Here is a 17,608-nt window from a genome sequence, read left to right as displayed (position 1 = left end):
TCTTGGGCTTCTTGCATGACTGAAGTAGATCTAAAATGCGAAGTTTACTTTCTGAAGAATCCGCATAGAAGACGTAATGCTGTATGTCTATAAATCAGTTCGTCATCAGATCCTCCGATTAACTATCCTCCATCTAGGAAATCACACACATTTTCATCTCTCTGAGATACCAAATGGATCCCTGATGATTTGCTGTGGTGTGTCTTCACTGTAGGGCTGGGAGAATTGGAGAGCATGGCTTCCCTTAGCCTTCACCTTGACAAGGATCCTTCCCTACTCCCTACCCCTTCCGCACCTGGATGCATGTGCACACGCACTCCTGAGTGGCTGGTTGGGGACTTGAACTGTATTTTTATGAACTCTTTGGGGCACCTGGGTGGCCCAGTCAGTTATGCGTCTGAGTCTTGATTTTGGCTCAGGTCGTGATCTCGGGGTCATGAGGTCAGCCCAATGTTTGGGACTCCATACTTGCTCAGTACAGAGTCTTCTTGAGATTCCCTCTCCCTGTCTCTCTGCCCCTCCTGCTCATGCTCTCTCAAATAAATATATAGATCTTTAAAAAAATAATGTAGAAATATTTGTTGATTCTTTTGGGCACAGTTAGCCCAATGTCCTGAGTTAACAATGGAAAAAGGTGCGACTTACTGAGTTAACTGACTTTTCCACGGCCCACAGCTGGTGCAGGGAGCCTTGAACTCAGGACTTGGAAGCGCGAGTTCGTTCTGCTCTGCTCAGAGCTGTATTGATTCAGAAGATGTTTCAGAAGTTTTGGGGTTTGGCCGTTTTTTTTTTTTTTTTGATGTTTTTGGTTGTCATCATTAACCATATTTATTACCAAAAGGTATGATTACTGGATTGGCTGTAAGAAACATCGCTTTTTACTAGAATGGCTGATGTCAGAGTTGACTATGTGCACATTTTATACATGGGAGGTTTTTAGATGACTCTCCTTTACGGTGTTTTACAACTATTTTAAATTCTGTTGTTCACTGACCTAAAAACATCATACCTCACATTTGAAGCAAAGATGAAAGAGCACTTTTTTAAATCCCACATCCTCTGTTTTTAGTCACAGAACTCTTTAAATTAAGTCATTAGCATATGCAAACAACACTCCTTTTCCCAAAGTGGTTTTTCTACTCTGCAATTACTATGTTGTTTTGGGTAAGATAAATAAACCCTACATTAAAACATTAGACACTGAAATGAGAAACAGTAGCACTGCCATTATAAAATATTAGGGAGCTGTTAAAAACATGAGCAAATTACAAACCACCTCCCTGGGGCTCCTGGAAGGCAGGCTGAGCCAAGTGATACCCCCTGGTACTCTCGTCCCCAAGTGTGAACTCTAGGATATTGGAAATTCTCTGCTGGGAATGACAGGCCAGACCACTTAGGCAGGAAAGAGAGGCTTCTGCATTCATTTGTTCTTTTCAAAACACTGAAGTTTCTCCAGCTGTGAGGTCATGTTTCCAGTTGTTTCAGAAACTTAAATTGTTTACCTTGTCTGATACTGTTCCAGTCAGTTCTGTTTTCAGGCAGACAGATCTACATTGGGGAAGAAACCCATGTAGGGAACACAGATGTGGGGTTGGCTCTTGGGCAAACAGCAAATCATTCTGGGGGCCTCAGATGCTAATGGAACACGCAGAGCTTGGTAACCAGGTTTGAGCAGATGACCTGAAGATTTCTCTCTGTTGAAGGGAAGTGTTTCCTAGTTGGCACATGGGTTTCTTAATAAAGAGGTTGAAAACACCAGCCTTGCTGTGTTTGGCTTCTCACCAGAAGGTGAATAAAGATCAGCAGTTTTCTCTCTCTCAGATGGATCCTAGAATCGCTCATTTTGGATAGGCAGGTGTGTTTTTGTCCACTTGGGTGTTTGTTGTTATTGTTTTCTGTCTTTTAGTGTTTCTCAGTTGCTCTGAGTTGGCAACTCCTGAACAGACATATGAACCCCAAATAATTGTCCTGAGAAATGCAGAAATTATTGAGCAAGAGGCTATTGGATTTCCATAAGTAAGCAAATATATCCTAAGAGCTCATGGGTGAAAATTGCTTTTTATTTAATGAGTCATTTTTATTGGAAGGTAATGATTATGTCCAGGCCATAAATACAGTGTAAATTCCCTTCAGTGGACATTAAAAAGATGACTTTCAAATGGAAGCCGCTCTAAAGGCTTCAGAATATTGAGGTTACAAAATTTCAAACCTGTGCATTCTCTACCCTATGAATGTGAGGAAATGGATGAAGCCCAGCAAGAGCTCACATGCAGGAACAGATGTTTATGACCGTGCACCAGCAACTTAGAGAGAACATATGATGGTGTAACGGTTTAGAGTTTTAAAAGGATCTTCTCATGTGTCATCTTATTTTATGGTTATAGGCACCCTCTGAGTGATCTGCCCTCTCCCTTATTTTGTAAATGAGAAAAGAGGCACAGAGGGGTTTAAGGACTTGCCCAAATACCTCATCTTTCCAACATATCAGACTGCTTCTTCTTGGGTTTATGAGTGTGTAATTTTTCCAAGTAGCAATTTGAGCAATGTGTCTTCAAAGTCTGAATATATTTTTCTTTCAGGAATATTCGTCCAGGAACAAGTTATTGCTGGCAGTCAAACTTACTTGTTATACAGGATGGTTTTTAAAAATTCAGCTGTGCTCCATGTACAGCTGGGAAATAAAAACTGTGGTCCAGTTATTTGAAATCACATTTAGGCTATGCATTCTGCATTCTGTCTGTATTAAGATTCTATTCAGATGCTCAGAGAGCAGATGATAGACCTTTTCTAGCTGACTTTCATGCTACCAAAGTATCTAACTGTTTCCAACTCCCTGGTTTGTTATAATTGCTTCGCATGCCCCGGATGTGGGTGTATAGGTCTTGCCATGTACACCCTGGTGATACTTTACCTTTGTTCAGTGTTATCTGCATATTTGTCTTACTCCTTCTGCTTGATTGTAGGCTCCTTGAAGTCAGGATTTATTTCTGTAAGTAAATGTGCACCCTTGTGTCCCATGTTTTTCCGGGACCAGAGTTTGGCATAGGATCACTGCTCAGTAGGTACTTCAGAAAGGAGGAAGAGAAGGAAGGGCTGGCTGTGTTTATCGCAAATGCCACTCTCTATCTCTGTCCCATTCCTTTCTAGAAGTTGGATTTGAGGGAGGCATGTTTCCTCGCCATTGTCTTCGCCTCTGAGCATGTGGAGATTTGTTCCATAGCCTTCTTTGTTCTTCTGTGGTTCAAAGCTTTGAATAATGTGTATGTAGACAAAGGAAATTGAGACACAGATGATGTGCAAGGAGCTTTTGTCAAATACCAGAGTTTGAGGTTTATATTTTTCCCCAGCCATTTAAGGTAATGACAAAAATAATGATAATAGCTTACATTTAAAAAATATATTTGATTTTCAATAATTTTCAGTACTTCTCATAGTAAGTAGCTTCAGGTTTCTTTTTTACAGCCTTAGCAGCCAACAAAATGTCCGCAGAGTGGCCTGTCACTTTCTTATCAACGCAGTCATCTCGGATTTCCAGTGCATTCTTATTATTTTAGAGATTTACTTATTTATTTTAGAGGGAGAGAGAGGGAGATAATCCCCAATCAGACTCCCTGCCGAGCACAGAGTCCAAAACCAGGGCTCGATCTCACAACCCATGAGATCACGACCTGACCTAAAACCAAGAGTCGTTTTAACCAACTGAGCCATCCAGGAGTCCCCTCCAGTACTCTCTTATCACCTGGCTTATTCTTCTCTTACACTGTGTTTAATGCTCTCCTGGTCCGTTCTTAGGCTGACTCTTTATATTTCTATTTTCTGGTGGACTTTGTCCTCAACATAATTTTTTTTTTAATTATCTTTCTTCTCTAGCTTTCAGTCAAGCCCTATAAACCTCTTACTGTCAAGTTCAGCTCACCAAGCCCCTCGTACCCCAGGTGCTGCCTCCCTGATCCTGTTTGGAACTTTGGGTTCATTTCAGGCAAAAGTTTTCCATATAAGTGTTCTGTATAATTTTGAATGTGCCAAGGGCCTCAGACTTCGCTCCTCTCATAAAGATGTTGTGAATATATTAATTTTCAGGTCCTTCAATTTCTATTTTATATACATTGACCTCTTTTGGTATTTCTTTGCAAAAGTACTTCAGTGTTTTTCTAAGTTCTTTGGCCTTGTCACTTCCCTACTGCCCTCCCATCCATGTTTTTTCAGTAGGCAACACTTTTTTGAAACATTCTTTACATAATAAACATTTCTAAACATACTTTAGAAACATTCTGTCTTCAGGGCTTCTGGGTGGCTCAGTCGGTTATATGTCTGACTCTTGATTCTGGCTCAGGTCATGATCTCAGGGTCATGAGATCGAGCCCCACATTGGGTTCCATGCTCAGCATGGAGTCTGCGTGAGATTCTCTCTCTGCCCCCTCCCTGCTTTCACTCTCTCTAAAATAAATAGAATTTCTTTTAAGATTTTACTTATTTATTAGAGAGAGAGAGAGATCACAAGTAGAGCAGCAGGCAGAGAAAGAGAGGGAAGCAGGTTCCTGGCCGAGCAGAGAGCCCTATGCGGGCCTCAATCCCAGGACCCTGGGGTCATGACCTGAGCTGAAGGTAGAGGCTTAACCCACTGAGACACCCAGGTGCCCCTAAAATAAATAGAATCTTAACAAAATACATTCTATCTTCTCTTTCATTCAGTCATCTTCTTCACTAAGAAATAGTTTTAAAGCTTGCTCCACCACTGATTAATTTATACTAAATGAGTTATTTTGTATACAGCACAGAGCACAATGTTTCTATTCCTTATATATTTATTTCAGCTTCCTCACTGCAAAAGGAATGTAACAGGTATTACTTATGATCACTCAGACCTGCCCCTGTACCATCAGACGTTCATAAATGTAAACACAAAGCATTCAGTTATCCAGCATTTCTGCATGACTTCATTTTTCTTCTGGCAGACAGCACACACTACTTTTGATGGAGTTACCCTGTTTGCGGGGGTTGGGGGGAGGCAGGAAAAGGGTCCCTGTGAGCAGGGAATCATCTTTTTATACATATCAGGCAGTTCTAAAACTATGTGGTGGTAATCCAGACCAAGGGGGATTATCCAGTCTTTGCCTTTGTCAAAATCACTTTGCTGGACTGTAGATGAGAAAAAAGCCTGGAACTTTGGACGAGTACTGTTTATTTTCTGATAGCTGGGAAACCCTTATGAATAAATAAGAGAAAGATTTACAGGTCAACTCTTGTCTTTGGTATCCACATTGTTCATATTCGGGGCCAGAATCTTCACTGATATGCTCAAAATATCCTAAGTACTAATGAAAAAATATCAATCTTTTTTCATTTAGTTTCAAACTTTACATTTGTTACTGTTTCAGAATTGTTAAAATGACCAGAACAGGGTCTTTGGAGTATAAAAATATGGGCTTCTTAGTTCTATCTATATGAGGAAGAGACTCAAGGAGAATCAGACCAGGTTCTGGAAGACTGATGTCCTAGCATGGGGCTGTGAAGTTAGGTTAGGCCTACTTATGGGGGCTGGCTAGGTCATTAACTGGAAGAACATTTAGAGGAAGTAACTGTGAGAGAGACACGATGGCTAGTGCTATCGCTTGATGATGTCATTGGGTTGGAATTCCATCCTGTAATTAAGAATCTTGTGTGTGTGTGTGTGTGTGTGTGTGTGTGCACGCACGTGTGTTTTAGGAAGCTGGTTACAGGCAAGGTTCTGTTCTCAAGATAAGTGATGTTAAATTTTAAAACTGGATTATGTGTAGGAAATGTTAAATTTGAAAGCAAGTGTGAATGCACCTGTCACATAGAGTGTCTCATCTTCAAAATCCCTGTTTGTGGTTAACCTTTGATACTTACAGTGCGTCTTGCTTATGGGTGGAGTGAACAGTCTGGGGCTGGTCCATGAACATTCCGCTTGCTCTGTGGTGCTCAGTGTTTGGTGGTCCTTCACCGGTCTGTGTGTCTCTCGTCATTCAAGCAGACTTGGCTGTCTGCTTGATTTGCCAACCATAGTTTATACAGCTGTCTCTTTTCTTCTTTTTTTGAGCACCCCAAAGGAAATCATGTTGTATATGCTCTCTCATGTGGGGTACTGCCCATGTGACCTTCCCAGCCACCCTGTTCTGTGAGGCATAATTATTCCCACTTCAAGACAAGGAGACATAGCATAATTTAGCTCTGTCCGTAGAGCTGAGACCAAACCCAGATCTCTTCACCTTTAGGCCAACTTCTTTTTTTTTTTTTTTTTTTTTTTTTTAGATTTTATTTATCTGAAACAGAGAGACACAGCAAGAGAGGGAACACAAGCAAGGAGAATGGGAGAGGGAGAAGCAAGCTTCCAGCAGAGCAGGTAGCCCGACACGGAGCTCAATCCCAGGACCCTGGGATCATGGCCTGAGCCTAATGCAGCAGCTTAACAACTTAGCCACCCAGGCGCCCCAGGCCAACTCTTTTTTGAGGGAGAACCTCTTGGCGGTGCCCCAGTCTTTGGTTTGGCAGCTAGAATTCTTCTGTAGTTGGGAAAGATACAGGGTCTTCTTTTCACGAGTGGGTGCTATAGCACAGAGTCCCACTGCATGCCCCCCTGCTCCTAACTGACCTCTCACTGTCAATGAGCTGCTGCTGGGATGCTGTCCTTAGGGCAACACTGGAATTTCCCCTTTTTGTTTTCTTTTGTGTTATTGAGATGAAATTCACACAACCAATTAAAAGTGCTCAGTTCAGTGGCATTTAGTACGTTCACAGCTGTACATTCGATATTGTGAATGTACTACTACACATTAACCCCCTCTGTCGAGTTCTGAGCTCCCCAATCCCCATTCTCCTCAGCACCTGGCGATTACCAGTCTGTTTTCTATCTCCTCTTTTTGCTTTTTATAAGCGTAGAGGACAGCCACAGTAAAGAATGGGATGCAACGTGATTCAATTACCCCAATGTTAAAAGAGAAGGTAGAATCTTAAGGACTGGGGTTTCTTTTTATGTTATCATAAATCCAGGGGGTGAGTTTCAAGAATAAAACCACATTTTGATTTATCTTCCCTTTTGTAATAAAAGAAAGATGTTAATTTTCTAAAGCACCTTTGATCTGACTTTTAAGAAGTAAACCCATATATTTATGTTCAAGCAAATAGGCAGCTAGCTGAAAGATAATTAATTGATGAATTTTTTTTTCCATTTTAATTGTAAATTTCTTTTGGTGAATCCTAGTGACAGTCTGGGAAATTTATGGATTAATCTCCATTTTAAGTATCCTTTTCCATTTTTTTTTCCAAGGGAAATATTTTTGACACATTGATTGTTCATTATGGAATGAGGAGTGTAGCAGGCATTAAAAAGAGAAGGGAGGAAACATGAGAGGCTGTTTTTTTTCTCAAACATTGGAGTTAGTGTCCTCTCAGCAGACTTGATGCTTTATGAGTTTTTGTTGCTTCTTCATTGCAGTATTAGTTACATTTAGAGGACCAGATCTCATAGAATGCCAGAATATCAAGGAGAAAATTGAACTTTTGGCTCAAATCAATTGAAAATTATGTTAGGAGACAGGAGACTCCACAAAAACACGTCATGTGAAGGAGCAGGAGCTGGCTTTTCCTTTGATTCCAGATTTTAATATCAACTTCTAGTATTTAATAGTAAAAGACATGGCTTCACATGTATTTTTAATGTCCTCAAGTTTGAAAGTCGCATGAGTCTTAAACTGGCCTTTACAAGTGGGTTTCAGAGCCGGTGTTAAAAAATACACAAATCACTAGAACTCTGTGTGGAGGGTCAGCAGGAGTATATTTTTAGGAATAAAGCAATATTTACATTGTTCTTTGTTCACTATTTTCTTCAATTTTCATTTGGGAAATGCGGTTGGTATAAAAATGACAAAGCTCATGTAGTTTCCTGCTCAAGTATTCTCTCCCAGAAGGGCACCTTTCGTTTCTGGAGGGGAGACCATTGTGAGCTCCTGCCCCACAGCAGGGACCCTGAAGGGTTGAACTGCTACTTTCCTCCATTCTACCTGAGTGTCACTTGGCTTTAATCCCTCTGCCACCACCCGGATACCTGTCAACCTCCAGCTTGAATTTATTTCAAGAGTCACTTCTTGGTCTTTTCCATTTTAAAACAACAACAGCAACAAAGTACTTTCTGGAGGGTTTTTTCCTTCTTCAGGTTCTGCTAATGTCCAGATAACCACAGTCTGATGGATTTTTGTGTGTGTGTATCCAGAAGGATGCTCAATGGACACACCAAATTATAGGTCTGGATCTTCTATTTCAAGTGACTGTTCTGGTTTGGTGTTTCTTAGAGTGGTCTGCCATTACTCAGCAGGTGTGCGGGAGTTGGGGGACAAGCATTTGCATTTGAAACTCTGATACAGGCGAAGTACCCACCACACGTTGATAAACACCATGCAGGCCCTAGTGAAGTCATTTTGGGCCTAGCTTCGCCATCCAGCACGTTTGTTGTCCCTCCCGGTTTTGAGTCATGTAAAAATTTGGTGAGATGTCCATGACCTAATGCCAGTCATTAGTAAAAATGTTGACAGATACAAGACTGAATTCAGAGCCCTGAGGCAAGCCACTGGAGACTTCTCTCCAGGTTGACACTGCCTTGTGTGTACTGAAATTCAATCAGTTTTAAACCCCTTTTCCTGGCTTGTCATTCAGCCCACACTTCCCCTGTCTCGTCCTCGGGGATCTCATGAGAGATTTTATCAAATGCCTTGCTGACAGCCAGCTAGGCTAGATCTACAGAATTCCCCCCATCTACCAGTTTAGCAAGCACATTTTTAAAAAGGAAAGGAGACAAGAGAAGGGAAAATGAAATGTTTAAAAAGGAGAAGAAAAATAAGATTAATTTAGCAAGCGATCCCTTGTCCTGTTGATCCAAAGATGCAGATTTGAACGAGAAATTTGTTTTGGGTGTTTCATCTGGAATACACTCAGTGGGTAAGACACTTCCCAGGCCTTGCTGTGGCCTGACGCATGGACAGGCGTTTTACAGAGAGGCTCCCCTTCCTCACAGGAACCCGTGCAGATCTAAGTGGGACAGGTCATTATGGCCAGCCTCCCTCTGTGTGTGACAGCAGGTCGGGGTGGACCTCTTTAACCCCTGCAGCCCTAATTCTTGGGAAGGGTACAGAGATGGGCACTTTCCTATAAAAATCTCAGAATACTTCAATACAATACTTCAAACTGGCCATCCCTCACTTTCTTGTCAGAATGGTCTCTCCTCTCGTTATTGCTAAATGGCCCTGATGTTTAAAAAGGAGAATGGCCCTGAATCAGGGAGGAAACAGGTAGACGGTTGCTGCCTGAAAAAGAAAGAGAAAACCCTGCAGCACATTTGAAGGACAAAATTCTATTTCTCAGAGAGTTTATTCCTAGAAAAAGGAAAGAGGGGAGTGGGAATGTGTGTCTCAGAATTCTGACCATGAAACCGCAGCCAGGAGCTTTGACTCACAACTGGCTTAAACTCTTCCTCCCCGAGCCCCAACCCCTCTACATGGTGATTCATTGTAAAAGATCTGAAGGACGCTGGATTTCAGCACGCCAAAGCTGGAGTCCCAGGCATCTGGCAGACCGTGCACCACGGTCATCCTCAAAAACTGAGGCTTCAAAAGCACTACCCGTCTGATGTATAGATTTTTTTGTTTTAAAGTAGGGAAAGCAAATTAATGATATTCAAAAGGAATTTCAAGCAGCCTCCTCAGCGCAGTGGAGCTGCTTACAGATGTGCTGATGTAGGAAAACCAGTGTCGGCTTTGTCTGGAAGAAGGAATTGGGGGGCGGGGGGGTCCTCTTCTCTAGCTAATTAAAACAGACTTATCTGTAAATTTAGTTATTTATAAAGCTGGCTTCCACTGGGCTGCTGTTTCTCTAAGAGGCTGGGAAGGCTGGGAAGGCTGGGTTTCTGTAAATGTGGGTCAGCCATGTGATGGAGTGACCCAGATTCCTGCAGACACCCGGAAGATGGAGCAGAGAGAGGAACTGCCCGCTCCAGGCTGCACAGCCCCATGTGGGGCGCACCCAGCACCTATGCCATGTGTGTGCTCATGGCCCAGCTGAACCCAGAACGTTTTCCCTTGGAAATCATGTTGTAGCTTCCTACTAAGGGAGCAGCACCAACCAGCAGGTCTTCTGGTTATTCTTGATCACGTCTCCTTCTAAGTTCATGGAGAGATCTTGTAATCATTTAAATTATGGGAGCGTCTTTATTGGCTGTGGCTGTAGCTAGGAGAGCTGGCAGCATGGGGAGGGGGCTCGTGTCCCCGAGTGTCCATCAGTGGAGTGTCTGGAAGTGGACTCACGCTGATTTTAGACAGCTCATCGCATTAGCATTTTATGATCTCTCTGCACATTTTCTCTGTAATGCAGCAACTGTTTTCACTGCACGGTCAGCCAAATTTTGTCTTATAAATTATGTTCAAGATTGCATGCCTCGATGTGGAAAAACTAGAAAACATGAATAAGCGAGAAAAAAAAAGGAAAATTCAAAAGTGAGAAAAGAAAACTCCTTTTTACGGCTACTGCTCAGAGAAAGGCATTCTCATTATTTTGAGGCAATGAGCAAGAAGATAGTTTTGTTTAGCGGTTAAAAAATGGAGCCCTGCACCAGGTGTTGTACGGAAGTGTTGAATCAATCTGTTGTACAGCTGAAGCTAGTATCACACTGTATGTTAACTCACTGGAATTCAAATAGAAACTTTTTTTAAAAAGGGGGAGGGTGGTTCTGGAACCAGCTACTGGAATTAAAATCCAGGCTTTGCTGCTTCTCAGCTGTGGGATTGGGGAATTAATTGATGTCTCCGTATCTCAGTTTTTTCTTTGATAAAATAAGGATGCCTTCCTCAGGAAAATGCCCTGATACACTTGAAAGGCTTTGAGCATAGAGAACATTGAATAGTGCTGGAGGAGATACTGAATGAACTCTTCTGTAGATTATTTCCCACGCAGTACGAAGTTGTTTGCTTGTGTATCTGATCTCTAGTCGATTGCCCACCCCAGCACTAAAAATATCACGGAGTGTGCCTCAACCTGGCATGTGCACAATGCATACTGTGTAAGTGTTATTTTTACTGACTGGCACACTTCTAGTTTCATTAGGTGTTTGTTAAATGAGTGCATGTCAGTCACTGCCCTTGGGTAACTTAAACTTGAGAGAGAAGAAAGGGGAGATTTGTGAAACAAATAAATTGTGAGCTGCTTGGTATCCAGTTTGAGGGGAGAGCTGTCTGGGGGCTGTTTTGTCTGGGAGGTTTCCTTGTTATATTCAGTGGATTAAACTGCTCCCATTACAGCCTGATTGTTAGATCAGGAACCAGATCTGGAACCAGTGCATTCCATCACAGAGTGGGAAAATTGTTCATTCAGCCTTTTCATTTTCCTCTTTTAAGAAACATTTCCCGAGCGCTTACTGAGTGGCAAGAACTATGTCAGGTTCATCAGATCCAAAGTCATTGGCAAAGGACACAGTCTTGTTAGGAGACCTGTGATTCAAAGGGGAATTATAATGTAGTATGGTCTATGCTGTTAGCCAACAGTGGGAGTATGTGTGTGTGCACATGCAAACACACACATGTGTGTGTGTGTGTGTGTGTGTGTGTGTGTGTGTGTTGGAGGGAGGGGTATCAGACCATCTTTTCCTAAGAAGATCCTGTTGGGGCCAAGTTCCAGCCAAGGACTAGGTCTTAGCTTCATGTGTTAGATTGGGCTCATTATAAACCAAAGAACCAAGATGAGCATTTCGTAAGGAGTGAAGAGAGTGAGAAAGCTGGGAAGGTGAGTACTCATTCTTAGTTCAGCAGGACTAGAGCTGTAAAGTGAGGAAGGGTCTTTAAGTTTAGTGCTGAATGGGGTTGGTAGTCATTGAATGACTCTTAAGCAGAGAGTGACATGATCAGAGCTGCATTTTAGAAAAGTAGTTCGAAGCCATGTATGTATGGACTGGAGTCAAGGAGACTAGTTGTAGGATATCCAGAAGGAGGGGCTGGAGTAAGAGTGGTGTGAAGGAACTGATTTGCAAGGTATTGAGGAAGGAGAATTCATAGACACAACCAATGGCTGTGTCTATGTTGGGGGGTGCATGGAGAGTGGTGGAGGGGTGATTAAGAATGAACTAATGATGGTTCTCAATGTTTGGCTTGTCCTGGTGTACATGGAATGATGAGATCTTTTATTTAGACTAAAAATATAGGAGAAAGGCCTAGGTTAAGGTGGGAAGATAATGTCCCAGTTAGCGGTGAGCCCCCTGACACACCAGTTGGAGCTTCTGAAGAGGAGGGGGATAGAGGAGAAAATAGCGTGGAGGCCATGCTGGAAAACACAGACTTCTTCATGCAGATTATCGTCTTCTAGTTGGATCAGTATATTATCTCTTGATTTTTCCTCATTAAGTAGCCTCGGGAGTTACCAGCTTACATTAAGTTCTGTCTTCTTAGAGTAATTGTCCTGTCAATAAAGAACCACGGTACGCTGTCCTTGTTTTAAATACAGTACAAAGATCTTTTCTGAGGAAGGGAATTAATCTGAACAACTAATTTTCATTTTTGGGCTTTTTGCCAGGCTATATGAGGCAGCTTTTAGAAGCAGAGGGAAATAGATTAGCCCTGACTATAGTTTTTTGATGCTTTGGCTCCAAGCTGATAAAGTAATGAAATTTTTATGATTTCAGTGTGGTTTTGTGGACATGTCACTATTACTTACCTGTTTTTTGAAAGGGAAGACATACTAGTTCTTAGAGGGAATAGTGCTCTCACGTTGTAGCTGCTGGACCAGGGTGCTGCCCTTTATCCCCCGACACTAGGTTGGATCATTTTAATACACTCTTCAGGGGTGTTGCATCCTGATCCGATCATCACCGAGGGGTAGAAGGTAATACTTACTGCTGGCTTGCTTTCTAACGCTCTGTGCCTCTGTTCAAGATATTTCCGGGAAGAGAAAATGATGGGGAAGAAATATTGAGAAAAATGAAGATGGGTCCAGATTTTATTTCTTAACTGTTAGAAAGTTATGTATTTTGGATATTTCAGGTATGGAAGGGTAGAGAATTGGGCTCATCCTTCAACAGCACTTATTGAGGTTTTCTTATTATGTAACAGCTATTGGGATAAGTTTCCTGGTTGGGAGATATGTAAACTATGTATGTGTGTCTGTCAAATCATAGTCCCTGACCTGAAGAAGCTTATTAATTTCCTGTGGAACATGGGTTTCCAAACAAATAAATGCAAAGCAATGAAAAAAGTACTGGAGTAGAAGTATATCCAGAATAGTTTGGGGGTTCAGAGCACTTTGCCTAGAAAGTGCTAAGAAATTCTTTACAGCAAGAGTGCTATGCGGGTAGTCTACATGCTCCTTTACCTCATTTGAACCAAATAGCAATTTGTTGAAGGTCATGCATGTCCCTTTCCCTAAACCCGACTTTCTTTGTACTTTATCTATGCTTTTTCAAATGCATTGGCTGTTTTGGCCTTGTGTTGTATTTTTTAGTTATGAGTCTTTTCTCCCACACTATCCTGGAGCCTCTTCAGGTCAAGATTCCTATCTGTTTAACTTTCTATTGCCTAGAATAGAATCTCTATTCTATGCCCAGTAAGTACATAGGAACACACAAAATTTTTCATTTTATTCTCAGATTGGTACTGTGGCACAGGTGTTGTTATTATTAGTCCCATTTTTATAGATAAGAAAATCAAAATTCAGAGGGTTGAAAACTTTTTTCAAGGTGTCTTAGTTTGGACTCTCATAACAAAATACCATGGACTGGCTTTTTAATAATATAATGTAACAGTTTTTAATATAATACAATATAAACAAGAGAAGTTTTGTTTTGTTTTTTTTTTCACCATTCTGGAAGCTGGAAATCTGACATCAGGGTGACAGGGTGATCAGGTTCTGGTGAGAGCCCTCTTTCTGGTTTGTCTTCTCTGTGTGTTTTCACATGGCAGGGTGGGGGGAGGGTAAGAGAGAGGAAGCAAGCTTTCTCCTGTGTTTTATACCACTAGCACCTATTCCCAACATGGTGGCTCCAAACTCATGACCTAATTAATTATCTCCCAATGTCCCATCTGCAGATACCATCCCATTGGATGTTAGCGTGTCAACGTATGAATTTTGGGAGGACACAGTCAGTCCATAGCACAAAGATCACAGAGCTAATTAAGCAAAAGCCAAGACCAAATCTAGATTTTTTTTGGCTTTAACTCTTAGGCTCTTTTCACTAAACCATCTCACTGAGTGGCATCACCATACTCAGAGAAAGGTATGGGACTGTCCTTGTGGAAGCTCTGTGAACAGATAGGAGACCCTACTGTCTTAGCTTGACTTCTGAATCTGAAGTCAGGGAGGTTATTTGAGGGGAGCAAAGAGTGGTGAGAGAGAAGAAATTCAAGAAAGGCAGGTAGCTAATAAAGGACGTTATTAGTGACTGATCACAATGAATAACTAGGGCTGATTCTGAAGAGACACTCTGGGAAATAGCATGAAACACATTTCAGAATTATTCTGTTCAAGGGGCAAGGGAGTTGAGGTATTGAGGTACTATGTTCATTCCATCATTAGTTGGGGGCTGCTGGGGGATGGGGGAGATTAATTGCCTAGGCACTAATTGCCTAGTCTGCCATGACGTGGGCACAATGACCTTCATTAGTTCCAGAAAAAAACTCAGACCCAGAGATGTAGCAGAAGGTCACCCAAAGCATTCTGAGGTGGCCAAGTCACTAGGCGGGGGGTACTGTCAGTATCTTTTAGCCTGCCTCTTTCCTTGCATGGATCCAAGCTCATAGATATGTTTTGTAGGCACTTGGTTTTTGCCATAAGGGATATAACAGTAATGCCTACTGTACTCTGTCCTGAAATTGGACTGAACACTCATAACCACCCCCAGTGATAATGCTTACAACTTCACAAAGCAGGTTCTTCCTATTCTTATTTCACAAACGGGAAAATCGTGGACAAACTTAAAGTCTAGCTTAGGAGAGAAGGCTTACATGCAAAGTGAGTAAAATAAAAATAGATTTAAAAAATAAAGATTCATGACATTAGATATCTACCTCAAGGTAGAACATGCTCAATTGTTAACTGCATGGTACATAATGAAAACTACTGTTTATTGAGTGTTAAGGATGTGACAGTCTTGGTGAAGAACTCTATAATAATTTACTCCTCAGAGCAGCAGTTAGAAGTGACTACTATTATTTTTCCCTTTTCCTGATGATGACATCAGCACAGAGAAGTTAAATGTCAATGATCACATATTAGTAAGTGTCAGAGTAAATGTCAGGTCTGTTTGTTTCCAGTGCTAATTCTCTTAAATACTGTGGGATTATAATAGTGTAACACCCTGAGATATTAAACTTGGGAGTTTTTCTTTTTCACACTAATGTCTGTTCTTTCTGACAAGCTGGTGGTCTTCACATTTCCTTGTGGAAAATCAGGGGCATTCTAGGCAGGGAGCAGAGTTAGCAGGAGGTATGTCCATAGAAAAGCAAAGAAAGCAAAGGGAAAAAAGTGCATTTTTTTTTTTTTTTTACTTCCAAAATAGGCTTTTGAAGTCCACATCAAAAATGACAGTTTTAAAAGCAAAGTTTTTTGATCTTAAGAGCTAAGTTTTGTTGGGAGAAGAAAAGGCACCTGAGAATAGAAAATGAAGGTCTCTGAAAAGCGAGCCCTAGCATTTATGCTATGAAAATAGATTGGAAAGAGGCTGGATGGAGATTTAGGAGTTTTCCTTCCCCGCTCAGCTCTCCCAACACTAACTGAGGCTCTTTGAGCTTATAGAAGAGGGAGTGAGATAGGACTTGGGCAGGGAAAAGGGGTCTTGGGGTCTGCAGTGATAGGGCTGGAACTAGGCTACCCCACAAAGAAAGAAGCGGAGCCAAGGGTGGAAAGTGTGTCAAGCACCAGCCATGGCCATCTCTGGGAGCCAAACCCAAACCTCTTTCACTTTTGGAATGGGCACCATTTGTCCTGTGCCTCATAGAGCCCCGAGGGCTACTCACCACTTCTTCTCAGGCCTTCATTAATGGTTTGAATGCATGGTGCTTGTGGGTCCTCCTCTAGAACCAGTATTTCTTCACTGTGTCCTGAGATTCCCTGAACCTTGATTTGAACAACCCAGTTTGGGCATTCCCTCTTTTAAGACCCAAGATAGTCAAAACCTCACAAACAAGTCCTAGCACTTACTTGGGATGGACTAATTGTATTTCAAAAGGAGAAGTGAGATGGCTTCTGGGAGCACGTGACACAAAAGCAGGACCTTGAAGGATGGATAGGAGGCAGGAGGACCGAGGGTTTAAGGGGAGCTTGTGAGGAGGTACAGCAGAGCAAGGCTGTTGAAGGCATGGCCATCAAAAGCATGATTAGTGCCGAGGAAGTATTAAATCCTGTAGTTATAGGTTGGGGCTAGAATCTGGCATAGGGAGTCTTGAATGTGAGGTTAGAGTTTAGACTTCAGCTTATGGGCACTGGGGAGCCACTGAGGCTAGATGTTGGTTGTTTTTTTATCTTTTTAATGGCCTGATGAAACCCTTTACTAAGCATTTTACAGAGATGTATGACTCACTTAATATTTAAAAAACAAAAAACAAAAAACGACAACAACAACAAAAAACGGGTCCAGAGCTTAGGTAATTGGCCTAAGTCTGCGTTTCCAGGAAGAGGTAGAACCCAGCAGATTTGAATTCTGGGTTGTCTGCATGAGACAAAATCTTCAGCCTATCCGGCTCTATCAAGCAGTTCTCGACCCCTCCGCCACCCTTGGTAATGCTTGACTCACAGGTAGTCAGACTCCAGACTCTCCTCCAAGGGGACAGACCATTCAAGATCCTGGTGTGTTCCTCTAACCTTGCAAGTGAATGTGAGCTCCCAACACTCCTGTCCCCCAGAAGTTGTCCTGCTCTGGTTATTCCCAGGTTGTGTGGTGCCTCATTCTCCTCATTTCTATTTTGACTGAGAGGTGAAATCTGTGCCTGTGACCCATAAGCTTTGGCCCCAAGGCTATGGGCATATAGCTCTTTATCTGGATTTCTTACTTTCTGGATCTGTGCTTTGTGAAAGATCTCAGTGTGTTATTTTCTCTTCTTGCTTCTTCAGAGAAACTCAGTTCTAGTGGAGGACAATTTGAATGCTTACCTGTAAGTTCTGATTATTTGTATGTGGTTCAGATCCATATTCTGTCAGCTCATTAATTTGTCTACTTCTTGTTCAGTTAATGGCAAATGTGGACTATGCTAACGTTTGACATTCAAAACAGACAGCTCGGCACTTTTGTGCTTTTATTTATTTTTTTTTTTTTTAAAAGATTTTATTTATTTATTTGTCAGAGAGAGAGAGAGGGAGAGAGAGCAAGCACAGGCAGACAGAGTGGCAGGCAGAGGGAGAGGGAGAAGCAGGCTCCCTGCCAAGCAAGGAGCCCGATGTGGGACTCGATCCCAGGACGTTGGGATCATGACTTGAGCCGAAGGCAGCTGCTTAACCAACTGAGCCACCCAGGCGTCCCACTTTTGTGCTTTTAGATCATTTACTCACTCCAACTTGGAGATTTATCTAAATTAGCATGACAGTGGTTGCCTTTTCTTGTACTTGTACCTGTCCTTTCTGGAGTTTT

General features: G+C 42.0%; 1 protein-coding gene and 1 pseudogene across 1 annotated transcript in view; one reads left to right on the top strand and one right to left on the bottom strand.

Moving 5' to 3' along the window:
- The window catches only part of LOC111154480 (FAT atypical cadherin 3), a 507,157-nt gene that overhangs the window by 18,521 nt on the left and 471,028 nt on the right, over window positions 1-17,608 (top strand). The gene's annotated exons all lie outside the window — the stretch shown is intronic.
- The window catches only part of LOC111154502, a 131,811-nt pseudogene that overhangs the window by 482 nt on the left and 113,721 nt on the right, over window positions 1-17,608 (bottom strand).

The sequence above is a fragment of the Enhydra lutris genome, unplaced genomic scaffold (assembly GCF_002288905.1).
Source record: "Enhydra lutris kenyoni isolate GAN:26980312 unplaced genomic scaffold, ASM228890v2 scaffoldscaffold37, whole genome shotgun sequence".
Lineage (NCBI taxonomy): Eukaryota > Metazoa > Chordata > Mammalia > Carnivora > Mustelidae > Enhydra > Enhydra lutris.
The sequence above is the reverse complement of the archived record's forward strand: the minus strand, read 5'-3'. Positions and strand labels throughout refer to the sequence as shown.